The sequence below is a fragment of the Bidens hawaiensis genome, unplaced genomic scaffold, assembly GCF_021521415.1.
Source record: "Bidens hawaiensis isolate Kalapana, Puna unplaced genomic scaffold, B.hawaiensis_p1.1 tig00021672_1, whole genome shotgun sequence".
Taxonomy (NCBI): domain Eukaryota; kingdom Viridiplantae; phylum Streptophyta; class Magnoliopsida; order Asterales; family Asteraceae; genus Bidens; species Bidens hawaiensis.
The window spans coordinates 134,203-152,107 of NW_027493364.1; the positions used below are offsets into that span (position 1 = coordinate 134,203).

The 17,905-nt window shown below is 42.0% G+C and overlaps 1 pseudogene; it reads left to right on the plus strand.

Annotated features, from left to right (window-relative positions):
• The first annotated feature begins 4,897 nt into the window (after positions 1 to 4,897).
• LOC143563935 (isoleucine N-monooxygenase 2-like) lies at positions 4,898 to 15,437 on the plus strand (annotated as a pseudogene).
• The last annotated feature ends 2,468 nt before the right edge of the window (positions 15,438 to 17,905 follow it).

Here is a 17,905-nt window from a genome sequence, read left to right on the forward strand (position 1 = left end):
AGGGTTTCGCGTGCGGCAAAGCTGCAAAGGAATGTGAGCGAAAAGTTTTACTTCAAAAGGTAAGTTTTCATTTACAAGCGTAGTGAAAATTTATGTTGTAAACTTTTTTTTGTTTAATTAATATTTAAATAAGTCAGGGCAGTCTTACCATATCCTAAAACTTTATTTGAAACAAATTCTAACTTCACATGCGCTTCTGTTGTCTACGGCCATCTGACATTCCTGCACATATGAACCTACTTTTCTGGCGAGTTTTAGACACCGAAATTAATGACCAAGTCGATCAATTGACAGCGCCGTTTGACTCAGAGTCATTTACCGATATATATATATACCAAAAATTACGTGCCTCGGCCGAATGTGTTACTCGCACACACCCCGGGCCGGCCCTAACTGAATATATGAAACCATTACACATATTTTATGGGGGTGCTTTTCACCTATGTATCAGTGATGTGGCAGATCATCTTTGAAAGTGAACTATTTTGATAGACGGTGGCGTGTGTTCAAGCTCTTAAACGAGTGATCATATCATCGTAACAACCATTTTGAAAGTGATTTTGTAATTACAGTTACACGAAGTTCATAATATTGCTAAAAAACAAAATCATGTTTAGTACTTGCATTAAAGCAAGAGTCTTCAAACGGTTACAACAATAACAATAACAACAACATATCCAATATATCATACAAATAACAAAAGCTATTAGGAGTAGGTCTGGAGATGGTGAGATATAAACAAAACCTTATCTTCATCCTGGGATAGAAGGAATGCTTCCAGCGAGATCCCTAGTTCTAGACCAAACAAAATAATAGTAAATCAAATAACATATAAAATAGGATATTAGAATAGTTTAGTATTTAGTACTAACTAAAGAATCTAAAGAAAAAATAAATAAATATTGAAAATAATAATAATAATAATAAAACTGATAATAATCATAATAATAGTAAAAAATAAATAATACTAAGTAAAGTTGTTAGGGTGTTATAGTTATATATAAAGTATGGCATTATGTTATATATTGTATGTTGAATGTTTCCTTTGTGTTATGTAATAAAATTTCTAGTTTAAAATTATGTTCTACGAGTAAATCAAATAGCGGTAAGGTGTCTGGCTTAGGGGCCTTACACCTTTTGCTCTAACTAATAGTCCAATACACATACTAGCTTATCAACTAAATCTCTCTCTTGGTTCAACATCATTCAAGCATCAAATTGAAAAAGAGATCAAAATCAAAGAAGAGCAAAACGAAGTTCTACAACATCACTAGAGTCTGTTCTAGTTATTTGTTTAGATAATTATTCATCGTGGTGTTAATAATTTAAAAGGGAAACACTACTTTGATATTGTGTTATAATGGTATTTTGGTTGGCAACACTATCTTGGTATGGGGGGTTAATAAAGGCCATGACTAACTTTTCCTTATAGTCGTTGAAGAAAACTCTCAATCAAAGGATCAGAGAGAGAACTATAGTATGCACCCAGTGGTTCTAGCAGAGGGTGTGCAGCACCCGACGCGCACGGGCACGGGCTCGGGTGTTGGGTGCAATGTGGCGCTTTGATGGTGCACGCCCGCATCGCCGTGAGTCGCCTTAGTATTTTTAGACAATGAGAGTTAGGCCTAGAAGTGACAAGCTACTAAAAGACAAGGGACCAAAAGTGAAAGATTTAATTCTGGAAGCCATCGCGATACGCGATGAGCATAGAAGACAGGTCATCGCGTATCCCGATGAACCTTGATGAGTTAACGGACACGTGTCAGCATGTAGGATGGTGGCGGAGAATATACGGCGCCGCGATACGCGACAGGATTATCAAGACCCATCGCGTATCGCGATGGGTTGCAAATCAGCCTATAAAGGGGAGCTAACGGCTCATTCATTCCTCACACCAAAACTTTCTCTCTCTAGAATTTACTCTATCTACCTCGTTTTGCGTGTCGAGTATCGTTCAACGCATAGAACCTCGTAAACCGTGCCAAATAACCGACGTTTCCTCGAAGTGTGTGCCACCTAAAGATAACCCGACATTCTATCTCGAATTACATGCACGTCACGACAGCCACCATATGTCGCTTCGTTTTGCGTGCCAACCCTGAAGTTCTGACAATTTAAGCAACCATACGCGACATAGAGTAGAAGTGTTACTCATACAAGCTTAAGTATATAACTTCAAATACCTGTGTAAGGTCTGGGTTCTGCCTAAGTCATTATTTTATTATTATACATAGCTTAGACCATAGTCAGGAGTATAGCCCAACCCTTGTTCATAATTATGTTTACATAAGCTTTAAACATACAAAGGATTATAGTAATGTTTCTTCACAATTAAGAAACACAAATTTTACATTCATAAGGATATATTGTTTCTTCATGATTAAGAAACATAATACTTTACATTCAAATGTAGCAGTCAATAAACGTTTCTTCTTGAAGAAGAAACAGATTATAGATGTTTCTTCATGAAGAAGAAACTCAGCATATGATTAGTAAATAAACTAACAGACTACAGGTCTAAATATTTTATTCAAACAAATGATCAATTAAGGTTTAAAGCTATCAAAACCAGACTAAAGGTCTATAGCCGGATCAAGAGACGATCCAGATATTTATATATACATATTTCATTATAGGTTAATCAATCAGTCAATCAATCAATTAATCATTCACAGTCAATGTTTCAAACGCACACCGACGGTACAGGTGAATGCGTTAACCTTTTCAATCAATCAAAACATATTTATACTCGATAAGATGGACGGGTGTTTGTTTTAAAAAGTCAGTCAACGTTTACATGAGATTACATGATCTCTAAAAACATTATAATACAAGATATAAAATAAAAGCAATTCAGACCAATTACAGATGTGTCCGGATCCATACATAACTGTTCAGTCTAAACAATCAAAGGCTAAGTGGTCGCGGACTAACAGTCATAACTAGTTATCCTTTCAGGGGCTACCATGCCTCGGCAACTCTTGTGTGTGTGTAGGGTAGTGGTACAAAGCCCAGAAGTATAAATACTACTGCTGGGTGTACAGAAAACTATAATTGTATTGTAATGTCATTCAAATATTTTTGGAGTCATACGTGTTCACCAGCATATAGCTGACGTATTTTCTCCACTTTTTAGGAAAACAGATGAGTACATGTAGCAAAGAATTATAGACATTCATGGAGTTAGATGCTCGCAAGGTAATGATGGTTCAGTTTTAAATTATGAAAATATTATAACAAGATTTAAACATGATTAATAAATCAAACACTTGGGTATTTATTATCCGAGAAGTTTTCAAATAAATTTATATTTTATTTTAACCAAAGTCTTCCGCTAAAAATAAACCGCAACTCTGAAATTTTACAAAACAAGTACCAACTTGTGGTCGCACGCCTATGCCTTAAACTAGGGTGTGACAAATTTGCACCTCAAAAAGCCCCCATAGCGGTCGGGGGCGGTGTTCCGGTTGTTATGGGGCTTTTCCACCCTTCTAAACCGCCCAATACATCTGGTCCGATCGTAAAAACAAATTATTCAAATAATTCTTTTTGGGTATCGTCTTACCTTCTATTCTAGTCAGCATTATCCATCGATAAATTTTCTTATACCAATAAATGACTGAGAAGTATGGATGGCAAAATAACCTAAGCCCGGCTTTGGGATTTGGTGATACCTAGCCCGATTACCCGATGACACATACCAACTTACCCGAACTACATACCCGGAAATTTTTAATTATTAATTCTGTTTTTCCTTAACATTTGTCTAATAATACTTCATTTTTGTAGGTTCGCTATATGAAAAAAAAATTGTATTTAACATAAGAATTTAAAAAATATTACTTACATGTTACATGTTATCAAGTTTATACATAAAGTTATATACAGATTAGAGTAATATTATTTATTTATGATAACGTTTATATGTGCGTAACGTGTCTTATTTTAATTGGTAATAGTTTATATATAAATAACAAATATATACTATAATTATAATGATTAGAAAATACACTTAGAAATCTTAAATAATTTTTTTTTACAAACTAACGGTTGTACCCAATACCCGATGGTAAATACCTCCCACATACCTGATGGATAATGGGTCAGGTATGAGACTAATTTACAAGCGGGTATGGATATACAATACCCGGTCTAAACCCGTCTCATTACCATCCCTACTGAAAAGCTTGTACGGTAAAAACTTTGATAGTTTACCATCGATACATTGTACCCTAATAAATTATGTCTATAGGATTAGGACTTTCTTGCGTATGTTCGGTTAATAAACCATTTGTATTCCCTATTAATGGAATCTGATGTTATTATGTTAATATGTCTTTGTGTTAACAAATTACCGGATGATTTGTTTATCATCTTTCGCTTTTTTTTGTTTTGTAGAGACAGTTCGATAATTCGTTGGTAAATTTCAAAACTTGATATTTATAAGTAATTTCGGTTGATGATACTCTTTATTTAGTATTGTATATATATTTTATTTATTTAAGTTCTAATTTATAATTTTTGACCTAATATATAGATGCAGTAACACATTAATGATGTAATAAATTTCTTATATTCTTATGATAAAATTATTCTAGACTTCAGAGTCATTCTTAATTTCTTATAGATAATGTTTATCCAAATTTATATGTTCATTGCCACTCAAAACTTCTTGGGTTTATTTAAATCCTTGACTTGTTTTCTAATTCACATTCTAACATACTGCATCTTCAACATTACTAATCATGTATTTAACCATCATTCAACATTACTAATCATGTATTTAGCCATCATTCTCATTGTCTTCCTATTCTTATCTGTTGGTTGGTTTTTAAATAACAAATCTTCAAGCAACCAACATCCATTACCACCAGGCCCAACTCCTTTACCGTTTTTTGGGCGTGCCATTTAAATGCTCTTAAATAAACCAACATTTAGATGGATCCATAAGCTTATGGACTAGTTTGACACCTCAATCCTTTGCATCCGTCCAGGACCATCTACTCACATCATTGTGGTTTCGTCCCCAGATATAGCATGTGAATTACTCAAGAAACAAGACGACATATTCATTTCAAGGCCTGAAGCCATTTCAGTCTATGTGGCAAGTGGTGGATATCTCACTGCTAGCATGTCCCCATTTGGAGAACAATGGAGGAAGATGAGAAGAGTTGTAAGTCGGGAGATACTTTCACCATCAATACAAAAATGGCTCCAACCGAAACGTGACGAAGAAGCAGACCAATTGCTTAGGTACATATGTAACCAAATAGAGAACCAAGATGCTATCGATGATGGGGCGTTAATAAACATTCGTGTAGTGAGCAGACACTTCTTTGCAAACTGAAGAGGTAGGTCCCAGCAGAGCCCAGTTGGACCCGCAAGACTCACCTTGAAGAGGGACGTCTGCGCAGAAACCAACTGGATTCGCAGGACCCACCATGCTCAGAGACGTGACGTCCTTACGCGCAGTACGCAAGCTGTTCCCGCAGGAAATGCCTCCCAATGGTGAAGGACTCCGCCTGTTCCCGCAGCTGCGGATACAAGCCATCAGGGAAGGCCACCCGCGCAGCAAGGCTACACGCACAAGGCACTTAGCTCTCATTCAGTGTCACCTGAAGGAATGAGCAAAGCCGGGAACAATCCCGCACAAGGGCGGGAGGGGGAATACTCCCGCCCAAATAAGCCAGTCCGTACGATACGGGAAGATCTTCTGTACTGTACCTGACGAGGTATGGGCAAAAGATCTGACTAAAGAAACGACAGCTTATTGACACAGTATGGCGAGCAGCATGCTCCTATACTGTGTCACTATTAGCCGCTGCCTACTCACCAACTACTGCCATACCACGTGCATAGCCGGCAGTTGGTGGAAAAGGAATAGTACACAGCAGGCCTGGTCACTATCAGCCGCTGCCTACCCACCAACTACCAGCAGGGCACGTGCGTAGGCCACAGTTGGTAGAACAGGAATACTATTCAGCAGGCCACACCTCCTTGGAAACCTACCTTCGGCTATAAATACCACAAATGGTATGACCATCATATCTTATCATATTATCATCATATTATACCTGATATCTGCTCTAGCAATCTCTTAATATACTTTTATATTTAAAGAGCAATCTAGTCTGATTCTCACGCCGGAGGGTGGTCACAAGGAGGAACCCCCCCCCCCCTTCTCAGTGACAAGCTCACGGTGTCTGTTTTGCATGTTATCAGAAGAACCATCTTTGCCGGGTCTAACCCCTCGTGGGAAACATCTATCTAACCCCCAGGTTACCCGTAATCTGCCCGAGGTCCGGTTAGTGTTTTTTCATTGGCGCCATCCGTGCATAAAGCTAGAACTTCATTTTTCTCCAGCCTTTTCAAACTTCTGGAAAGATGGTTAAAGAAACTCCGGTAACCACAACCCCAGCTACTGAAGGGAATACCGGCTACACAGTTTTTACAAACACTACCCCGGTTACCCAAGCCGGGGCAAGTGAAGTAAATTTTACGAACACTACCCCAGCTGGGGCAAGTGCAGTAAATAATCGCTCACTGGGATTCACCGATACCCAGTTTGAGAAACGAACAAGACTCCCCCGCCAAACTCTCGATGAAGTTAAGGCATGGGCGGAGGCACGTCAAAAGGAATTCCAAGCTGAGTTGGACGAACGCTTGCGTTCCGTCCAACAGGCCGACGAATTCGAAGAATACTCGGACGATGACTCGGAGGAATCCGACTCCGACGCGAACCCTCGCCATAGGGCGAAAGGGAAGCGTAAGGAAACGGACTCCCAACCGAGAAGGCATTTTGGAAGCCTTCAAACCAAAAAACACAGGTGGAAGTCCACGTGACTTCTCCAAAACATTCAGACCAAACGTTGCAAATGCGGGAACGTCCAAATTTGCAAGGGACATTGCGGAAGCAATTGCCCCAAAAAGTGCCAAACAAATGTCCAGCATAGGCACATATGATGGTATATCTGATCCAGACGATCATTTGAACAGGTTCATAGCGGGGCAACCGTCAGTAGTTGGACGGAACCTACGTGGTGTTACATGTTCCAAATGACGCTTGTTGGGGCTGCTAGAGCGTGGTTCGATCGTCTACCGGTCAACCACATCTACGACTGGGCAAACTTCCAACAGAAGTTTAGCTAACACTTCAGCCAGCAAAGAAAGTATACCGAGGAGCAATGGACAATCCTCAAATGCATTCGAGAGGAAGATGAATCTTTGCTAGACTTCATCACTCGCTTCAACTCGAAGAAGCTAAGTCTGGGCAACATTAGCGAAGATCTTGTTCGCGCTGCTTTCATCCAGGGCGCGAACGACCCGGAGCTCATCCGCACCTTAACGGGTAAAGATGGCATGCCATCCACATGGGATGCCATCATGACAGCAGCTAAACGCTTTGCGGAAACGGAGAAGCAACTGGGTAGAGATCTCCCTCAGAGCACAAACCTCTACACCCAGAAAACAAGGGAAGACAACGTCCTTACTGCCCGATTAAACAAAAAGCGAAAGCTAGGCATTTGGCAGTCAAGGGTAAACTTTGACACCTCATCCGGCTTGCAACATCGGTTAGGCGGAAGGGATAACGTACTGTCGAACCAGAACTCCAGATGGACGCCGCTCACCAAAAGCGTCACCGAGATATTCGCCACTGAGGAGCTCCCATGGCCAAAGCCTCCAATAATCCGACATCGTCACAATGCTGATCGGAGCAAATACTGTGACTTTCACAGGACAAAAGGCCACAACACCGAAGAATGCATAGACGTAAAAGACATGGTCGAAGCATTTGTCAGAGATGGGACGCTCGCGCACCTCGTGGCGCAATGAACGCTGAGCAGGCGGATGCGTGTAGAACCCCAGCTGGGGAAAACACGAATAAAAATTCCAGCTTCAATGAGGAGACTACATGCTGCGTAAAGAACGAGATCCCGAACCAGGTGCGTATCGGCTCGATGGCACTCCCATCCCAGCAACATGGAAGGGAGCTCATTTACATAGTTTGCATGTAAATCAATTCCAAATTTGTAAAGAAAAGGCCAAGAGCCACTTTTAATGGAAATGATTCTCCTTAGAACATCGATGCTGATACTTTTATGAACTTCCAACACGAATATGCCGGTTTTCACCGCATAATTACGTGAAAAGTAGTTGCATGGGGAAGGCGGCAAAACCCGCATAAACCCAAAAAACGGCAAACCTTCACGCAGGTCAGTCGAAGGGGAAAAGTTCAGTCATCCCATTAAATGAAAGTGCCGGTCTATCCGCATGAATCATGAGAGGAAACTGAACACTAACCTGTTGACAACTACGCGGCGAACGATTAACTTATTCAAGAAAATTTCTAACAAAAGGATGAGAAAAACCTACACGCAGGTCAGATATAGGTAAAGTTTAGCCATTTGACTAAGTGCAAGTGACGGTCCTACCCGCACAATCACGAAAGAGGAAGCAAAACTTCAACCTATTATCTACCACGTTCAAAGGTTAACTTATCCTAAACACTTAGAAATTCTAAGAAAGGATGAGGAAAACCTACACGCAGGTCAGATATAAGTAAAGTTTAGCCATCCTAAGTGCAAGCGACGGTCCTACCCGCACAATCACGAAAGAGGAAGCAAAACTTCAACCTATTATCTACCACGTTCAAAGGTTAACTTATCCTAAACACTTAGAAATTCCAAGAAAGGATGAGGAAAACCTACACGCAGGTCATATATAGGTAAAGTTTAGCCATCCTACTAAGTGCAAGTGACGGTCCTACCCGCACAATCACGAAAGAGGAAGCAACACTTCACACCTATTATCTACCACGTTCAAAGGTTAACTTATTCTAAACACTTGGAAAATTGCTAATTTAAACTGAAGTATGCAAGTCATATAACGTTTATAAAGCAAGGAATACAGAGAAAACATCGGTCTTACCCGCACAAAGATTTATATTTCACAATGACTCATTACAAGAATGGCCGGGTAACTACCCGCCTAAAAGAAAATAAATCTATACAAGCTAAATCTATCCTAGCAGTGGGAAGGGATCTTCGGGATCAGGCTTCAGGGCCACTTCCACTTGGACCAGCACCATCAGTAGAGCGTGGCAGTTCAATGAAAGCTTTAAGGATAGCTAGCCCATCATCAGCAGCAGCAACTTCGTTTACCTTCTCCACCACCGGATGCGGGAAGGCGGCATATTGATTCACTGCTTGGTCGTATACAGCTTCAGTATCTACATCGAATAAAGGGAAGTTGGAAGGCGGGATGCCTTTCTCAACGAACCCTAGACCAAGCAGGAAGCCGGCCTTTTCCCCATCCTCGTGAGAAGCGTTGAGGGCTGCGCTCATAGCATCGTCATAAGACGTCTCGGTGAAGACTCGATGCACAACCTACAAAAGAAAATATACAAGTGTCAAAACCTTTTCTATTTACAAAGAAAAGCGTAAAGACATGAAAACATTACCTGAGACAACGCTTCTCGAAGAAGCCATTCCTTGGCAACCAGAGCTTCTTGGAGGGCAGCTTGAGCTTCGTTATGGGCGCGTTCGGCTTCACTCTTGTTGAGGTTGGCAAGCAACACTTCTTTAGCCGCAGCCTCTTCGACGCCCTTTAGCTTCCGCTCGGTATGGTCAAGCACCCCCCTCTGGTCCAAGATCTCCTGGAGCTTTTTGGCGTCTTCCATCGCCAAGGCATCATGAGCCTGCTGGAGAGCCTCTAATTTTGCTTTAAGCTCTTCATTCTCCACTCGTAGAGGCTCAGCAACAGCTTCAGCCTTGGTGGCCCTCTCGGTTGCGTTCCTCGCAGTTTCCTTAGCCAGCCGAAGCTGTTCATTAACAGCTTGGGCAGCCTTGGAACGGGCCTCGAGTCGAGCCTGAACTTCAACCTCGAGGGCCTTGAAGGCCTTCTCCTTTTCCGCAGCCACTGCGGAAAGCCTTTGGTTCTCCTCCCGGACAGCCCGCGCCTGAGCCACTTCTTTAAGGCGAGCTGCTTTTAACTTGTCGTTTTCACGACAAAGCAGCTCGACGCGCGGCTGCATCCGGGCTAGGAGAACCCGAAGCTCATTGGTTAGCCTACCCTCCTGGTAGCTAGCCATGGCTTCCCCCAACGCACCACTGGGAGCAGCGTGACGAGCCCATTCCACGCACTCCACAGGGGTGCGAAGGGTTGTTCCTCGGCGAATGTTCCAACGTGGAACATACACTTCATTGGAATCCGACACTGCAAAAAACATAAAGCAGTTAGGAAAAGATGATATAAATATATATATATATATATATATATATATATATATATATATATATATATATATATATATATATATATATATGAAAAGGGCCAAAAGAACCCTACGCACCTGTAGGGTCAATAACAGGCCGATAGCCGCCGAACCCATCACCTGAACCCAAGGGAAATACATCCAAGAGGTCAGGCAGATGGGAAGGTGGCAGAGATTGGCGTGAAACCCCATGCGTACCTGATGGATCGGCCGTCGTTGCCGATGACGGGGGCATAGTAGCAGCCGCCGCGGAATTCGCAGCAATAATAACCGCCGGCTCGGTGAAAGATGCTGTAAAAATAGCACTCACAGCCGGCGGTGACGTCATCTCAGCTGGAACAGTCGGCTCAAAGGAGTGAGCAACTGAACCAGCGGAAGCAGGCGCAGGCGCCTGGGTCGTCGCCTCATGTAGGCTGACCAAGCCTACCGTCATTGGCGGAGAGGTACTCCTCTGCGCTCCACCCTGGAATGCGTCAACATCCACGCCTGCGTAAAGAAGATAAGTGTTAATGATATTAAGCTATGAAGTTAAAAGATAAAGTCTGTACTTACGGGTTTTCTTGAGCCTAATGGTACGGAGAGGCGGGGACGAACCCGATGGAGCCGGCCTCTTTGTGCCGGTTACCGTCGTCTTCTTGGGCTCTCCGGAGGTGACAGTCGCAGCCTCCGGAGCGGTGGTCTTATCACCACCGGGATTCCCCGCCACCTCTTCGCTCTCGGCCTCCGAATCAGACCGAGGCGCCGGATCGGCAGTGGAGGCCACCTTCTCCTTCCCCTTCCCGACGGCAGCCTTCTTCTTCCGCACCAACGGAGGACCATCTGCGGATTCCTCATCAGAACATACGATTAGAGGAATTCCAGCAGAGGTTTCAACATTGAGGGGTCGAGGGTTGAATAGCGCCTTACCTGGCCGCCTGGCGCTCAGGATCTTGTGGCCTAGCGGGTAGACCTCCACGAACCGATCCGCAGTTTGTTCTAGGATGGGCAACTCGTTCTCGTCTAGAGCGCGAGTACCCATCCGAGCGGGACCGTCAGCCTCCCGCGGGTTCAGGAGCGACTGCAAGTCGTTCCCCTCTGAAATAAACAGGAAAAAAGTTATAAGAAATTCAGAATCAACAATAAGAAACAAAGCATACCGTAAGGAACAGAGTTCGAACCGTATTCAAGGACGATTGGGACCTTTTGCGCATCCGCCTCCTTCCACACCCGGCTCATCCCCAACATCACCATCCCGGACTCCGCAAACCGGTAAACCGGAGATTGGACCCGGGAAATCTTCGAAAACCATTCCGCCTCCTCGTAGTTGGAGGCGTGAAGGCTAGGAAGTGCTTGCCCATTTTTGAACTTCATGGCAAGGGGGATGGCGCGAGCGGATATGAAGAAGAACTCCCGCTTCCACGCGCGAAGACTGCGCTCGGTTGCGCAAATCTTCAAACCCTTAATCCGGGTTATCAACGTGTACCACCCCTGGATGCACCTCCAAGTGTAGAAGGTCATCAGGCGGTCAACATAGGGCTCAATGCCCAGAATCCGGCACACCCACTCGAAGTGCCGAATCTTGGCAATCGCCATCGGGTGCACCTCTGTCAGGTGCACACCGTGCCTCTCAAGGACACGGTAAACAAACTTTGTCAATGGGAACCTAAGATTCCCATAAACAAAGAATGCAGCATAAACCCCGATCTTGCCTCTGGGGGCATCATACACCGTCTGGTGGGGTTCAGGAAACTCAGGCTCGAGAAACTCAAGCATGAACTTCCTGACGATGTACTGATACAGATCGCCAGGCAGAGCACACTGGCACTCGCCAGCAGTACTCTTGTCATCGGCTGTAGATTCGAGATCACGAGACGACATCTTGCAAAAGAAAGAAGAAAACGATTTCAAGAGAATGCTCGACTGAAAGATGAGTATTCGCCGGAAATCGTTCTAGAGATGAAGAGAAAAGTGAAAGGTGTGAATTACAAAGAACCCTCTCCCCCTTTATATACTAATCGCAATTAATGCGATGAATTTAATGCGGAGGAGAGAGAAATCGAAGGTGCAATGAAAATATGACACGTGGCGGAAAGCAAGCTGGCAACAGCTGTTGAAAGGACGCGTACCATTAATTTCGCGGCCACGCGCCCGAAAAATGGCGCCTACGCGCCTGAAAAAGCGTCTGGAATGACCATGTACTGTCACGTCACCATAACTTCCTGCACGTTCTGACACAGTCAGAAGAAACCGTCGCACGACGTTTCAGAGGTTTGGACTGTTCTTATCCTTTCACCAACCTTTCGAATTTCAAAAATTCAAAAAGATTCAAAAGTAAGCGGGAAAATACCCCTTACCTTGGCAACCAAGTAACCGTAAGACGGATGCGGGTACAGTGTTAAGGCAAAACCCTTCACATATCTAGCACCCGCAGGGAATTGAAGCCAAGAATTACTTGGCAACCAAGTAACCGTAAGACGGATGCGGGTACAGTGTTAAGGCAAAACCCTTCACATACCTAGCACCCGCAGGGAATTGACGCCAGGAATACCTTGGAAGTAAAGTAACCGTAAGACGAGCGCGGGTACAGTGTTAAGGCAAAACCCTTCACATACCTAGCGCTCCGCTGGGAATTGAAACCAAGAAGGATCTTCTGGGCAATGCTTGCGGAAACGGAAATAACATCCCCGCATAGCGGGAACATCGAGAACTACGTTGTTTGAAGCTCCAGGATGGAATTGGTGGTTTTAACATAATTGATCACTATGTTCAAAACTACCAAAACCTCATGGAGAATCCACACAAGTGGGACTCAACGCTCCTGACTTGCGAGGAGGTTACAGACCTACCCGCATCATACCCAGAGATCAAGCAGGAAAGTCGGGAATTTCTGCAAGTGACAAGGACTTCCGCGGGAAGAATCCCCATGGAAAACCTTAAAAAACCCTTTTCAAAACCCTTTGCTTAAGTCCAAAAGTTCACCACACTTTATTAAACACTCATGAGAAGAACATTGGACTGGGGGGACTTGAAGAGGTAGGTCCCAGCAGAGCCCAGTTGGACCCGCAAGACTCACCTTGAAGAGGGACGTCTGCGCAGAAACCAACTGGATCCGCAGGACCCACCATGCTCAGAGACGTGACGTCCTTACGCGCAGTACGCAAGCTGTTCCCGCAGGAAATGCCTCCCAATGGTGAAGGACTCCGCCTGTTCCCGCAACTGCGGATACAAGCCATCAGGGAAGGCCACCCGCGCAGCAAGGCTACACGCACAAGGCACTTAGCTCTCATTCAGTGTCACCTGAAGGAATGAGTAAAGCCGGGAACAATCCCGCACAAGGGCGGGAGGGGGAATACTCCCGCCCAAATAAGCCAGTCCGTACGATACGGGAAGATCTTCTGTACTGTACCTGACGAGGTATGGGCAAAAGATCTGACTAAAGATACGACAGCTTATTGACACAGTATGGCGAGCAGCATGCTCCTATACTGTGTCACTATTAGCCGCTGCCTACTCACCTACTACTGCCATACCACGTGCATAGCCGGCAGTTGGTGGGAAAGGAATAGTACACAGCAGGCCTGGTCACTATCAGCCGCTGCCTACCCACCAACTACCAGCAGGGCACGTGCGTAGGCCACAGTTGGTAGAACAGGAATACTATTCAGCAGGCCACACCTCCTTGGAAACCTACCTTCGGCTATAAATACCACAAATGGTATGACCATCATATCTTATCATATTATCATCATATTATACCTGATATCTGCTCTAGCAATCTCTTAATATACTTTTATATTTAAAGAGCAATCTAGTCTGATTCTCACGCCGGAGGGTGGTCACAAGGAGGAACCCCCACCCCTTCTCAGTGACAAGCTCACGGTGTCTGTTTTGCAGGTTATCAGAAGAACCATCTTTGCCGGGTCTAACCCCTCGTGGGAAACATCTATCTAACCCCCAGGTTACCCGTAATCTGCCCGGGGTCCGGTTAGTGTTTCTTCACAAACGTAATGGTGAATATTGTTTTTGGGAAAAGATTCTTTGGGCGAGGAACGAAAGATGGAGGGGCAGGTGAAGAAGAAACCGAACATGTTAATGCACTCTTTATTATTTTGGAGTATCTTTACGCGTTTAGCGTTGCCGATTACTTCCCACGGATAATAGGGAAGACTGACTTTGATGGCCATGAAAAGATAGTGAGGAACGCGATCAAAATTGTTGAAAAGTATCATGATCCATTGGTCGTTGAACAGATTCAAATGTTGAACGATGGAGCTCGAAAGGAAAAATGTGATATGCTTGATGTTCTTATTACACTTGAAAATCCTAAGCTTACTTCAGAGGAGATTAAAGCCCAAATTGTTGTAAGTTTCTCGCATGCACATTTCAGTTATATAAGCATGTTTGCATGATTATGAGGGGTGATGCTAAAAACTTTCAATGAATAATTAGTAACATGAATTTATGACAATTGTTAATTTTGTTTTTTCTATATCTAAAGTATATTTGTCTTATCCATTTTAGGAACTAATGATGGCAATAATTGATAATACATCTAACGCAATAGAATGGGCAATGGCTGAGATGATCAATAAACCTATGACCCTAAAGAGAGCAGTCGAGGAGTTGGATCATATAGTAGGTCACCAAAAGCTAGTCGAAGAGCAACACATACCCAAACTCAATTATATAAAAGCATGCATTAAGGAAGCATTTAGGTTGTACCCTTTTGCACCTTTTCTTATACCCCATCTTTCAATAGTGAATACTACGGTTGCTGGTTATTTTATACCCAAGGGCAGCCATGTAATTCTACGTCGATATGGGTTGGGAAGGAATGCAAATGTGTGGGTGGATCCATTGTGATTTAACCTAGACAGACATCTGTGCAGTGAAGGAAAACAAGTGGTTCTTTCAGATGATAACCTGAGGTTGATCTCGTTTAGCATAGGGAAACATGGTTGTCCTGGAATAACATCAGGCACAATCATGGTTACAATGTTGTTAGCAAGGATGATCCAAGGTTTCGCATGGGAGGCGTTGGGTAATAAGCGTTCTATTGAACTTGTTGAAAATTATAATGACATTCACTTGGCTAAACCACTCGTGGCAATTGCTGAGCAAAGGTTGTCGCGTTACATGTACCCTGCATATTGACTAGAAGAAGTACATGCTTTTACCGAGTAAATATTCATAAATAAAAGCATTGTCTCATTTTATGCAAGTTCATCTTCAAATCTTTTATGAAATTGGAGTTTGATATTAGTTCTTTTCTCTTTCTAATTTATAATGTGAGTTGTGAAAAAAGTTTAACAATGTAATAGCTTATTAAAATCCAATAATACCAATTCACCCTCCCTCTACTTTTCTGACATTCAATCTAGGTTAAGATCAAAATTTTGTATTCATGTTCTTAGGCCTTATTTCCAACATTGATTGAGGTCTTTGTCAATTATGAGTTCCAAACGCATTATACTTATCGATAACCAAGCATTACGTTAATCACAAAGATTAGATCATAGTCAATTTTAGACTTCCATGTGTAGTCAATTTTAAACTTCAATGTGTAGTCAATTTGTAACTTAAATTATTTTAAGGGTCAATTCTTTTAAAGTTCCAAATATACCCCCCTTAGATTAATTTTAAATATATAACTTCAAAATATGATCATTCATTCACACTTTGTAACTAATCCTAGGGGTGTTTACGGTTCGGTTTTCGCGGTTTTCAGGTCAAACCGTAAACGGAACCGTTAGTAACGGTTTTTGATTTTCGTAAACCAAAACCGAACCGTTTATAACGGTTTGGTTTCACGGTTTGGGCTTGTTCGGTCTTCATACAAAATGTCCAAAATAATTCATGATATGTTAATATTGTACAACTCATAATAATTTATATAATTTAACAAACAACTGATTTTTACTTTTTTAAAAATCTCATTTAAGAAAATAAAAGACCAGTTAAAGTTTCTTGCATTTAGCCAATGGAGACCGCGTACGAAGTACCCAGCGTTACTTAGTTGGTCGTTCCAAAAAAAAGTTTCTTGCATTTTCGATTTGGGCTTAGCCCACTTTTTTTGTTTACTATCAATATTTTGATACATATTTAGTAGTGTCCATGTATATACACATATATATAATACAAAATACTACACATGTCTAGTTATAATATATAGATATATCTAATTGTCTATTATAAAATCATATTTGCATTGCTCCACCCATCCTGTAAAGCCACTAGATTCTAAACAAAGGCTTCTCGTTAATTCCTTTATTTCGTAGGTATCCATGGGTATCTGAATCCAAATCTCTAAAAATGGGTTATATCATCCCCTCCTTGACTGTATTTTCTTCTTCCAAAAACCTAGTCCACCATCTTCTCCCTTCTAATCAATCCCTCCCGTTTTCTTCTTCCTCCGACTTGAATTTAGTCATAGGCTGCATCTGCTTCATAAACGGATTTTAGGTTTACATCATTTGAATGATCCACCAAATCAAACTCCATGGTATGGTTTTGAAGACGTCTAGAACCCAATTCCAGGTTTTTTAACTTTGTTATCACTGTTCTAATTTTTTCACTTATATTTGTGAAAAGATTAAAACATATAATTAAATTCAAATTAACTATGATGTTTCTCTACTTGATTCATTAAATACGGTCAAAACGGTACACTAATACATTAATAATGTTGTCACACAATATCAGGCACATGCTTTCAAAAGACTATAGATAATATGTAAAGCTATAAAACGAAATTAATGGTCAACTGTTGCAAAGGCTGGTTTGTAAATGAGCCGAGCCGAATTGACTCAGTTTGTAAACGATAGAACTGAGCTCAGTTGGTTTGTAAACAAATAAAATCGAACGCGGCTTTGTATGTGAACGAGTCGAGCCAAGCTAGCTTAATTTGAAAATGAGCTGAAGTGTCGTAATTTGAACAACAATTAATGTTGGTTTTCAGGATAATGTTTTTGTTAATGTTGTGGCTTCCATTCAATACCACGCTCTCGCTAACAAAGCAAGCGATGCTTTCTATAAATTCAGCAACACGTGCTCCCAAATTCAAGCCTACGTGTTTGATGGTACACACATTCTTTGCATATAATCTATGTTTATGTAACTATTTTCTTTGAAATGGTGTGTTGTATATTCATAGTTATTTGGGCTTTTGTGCCAAAGCTGATTCCAGATGATACTTTTGAGCAAAAGAATGAAATTGCAAAAGCCGTCGAAGAAGAACTAAAATGGTAACAATATTTTTTGGTGCTGGGAACAAATTTCATTATTGATTTGGGTAAATAATTTTATGAGGAGGTTCAAACATTATTCTGGCCAATGGATATTCAGGGGCATTTCGGTCATTCCAGAATGCTCAGAAAGTGTAGTAAATGTCCAAAGTCAATGGGTAAGTATTATGGTTACTTAGTACATAGGTGCTGATATGGTGATTTGGGAATTATAAAGTGATCAATGAGACAGTGTATAATAAGGAAAGTCAAACTATTTGTCGTCGTTATAGCAATGATGTGTTTTCCCCTCTCAACCATTGCAATGATGGGAGGCGATAAAGCTCTCAGTCTTAAAGTTTCCATAAGTACGTTCTAATCAAATTCGGTAATTCTTGATAAAATCGAGATAAGATGATGTTTATCAAGA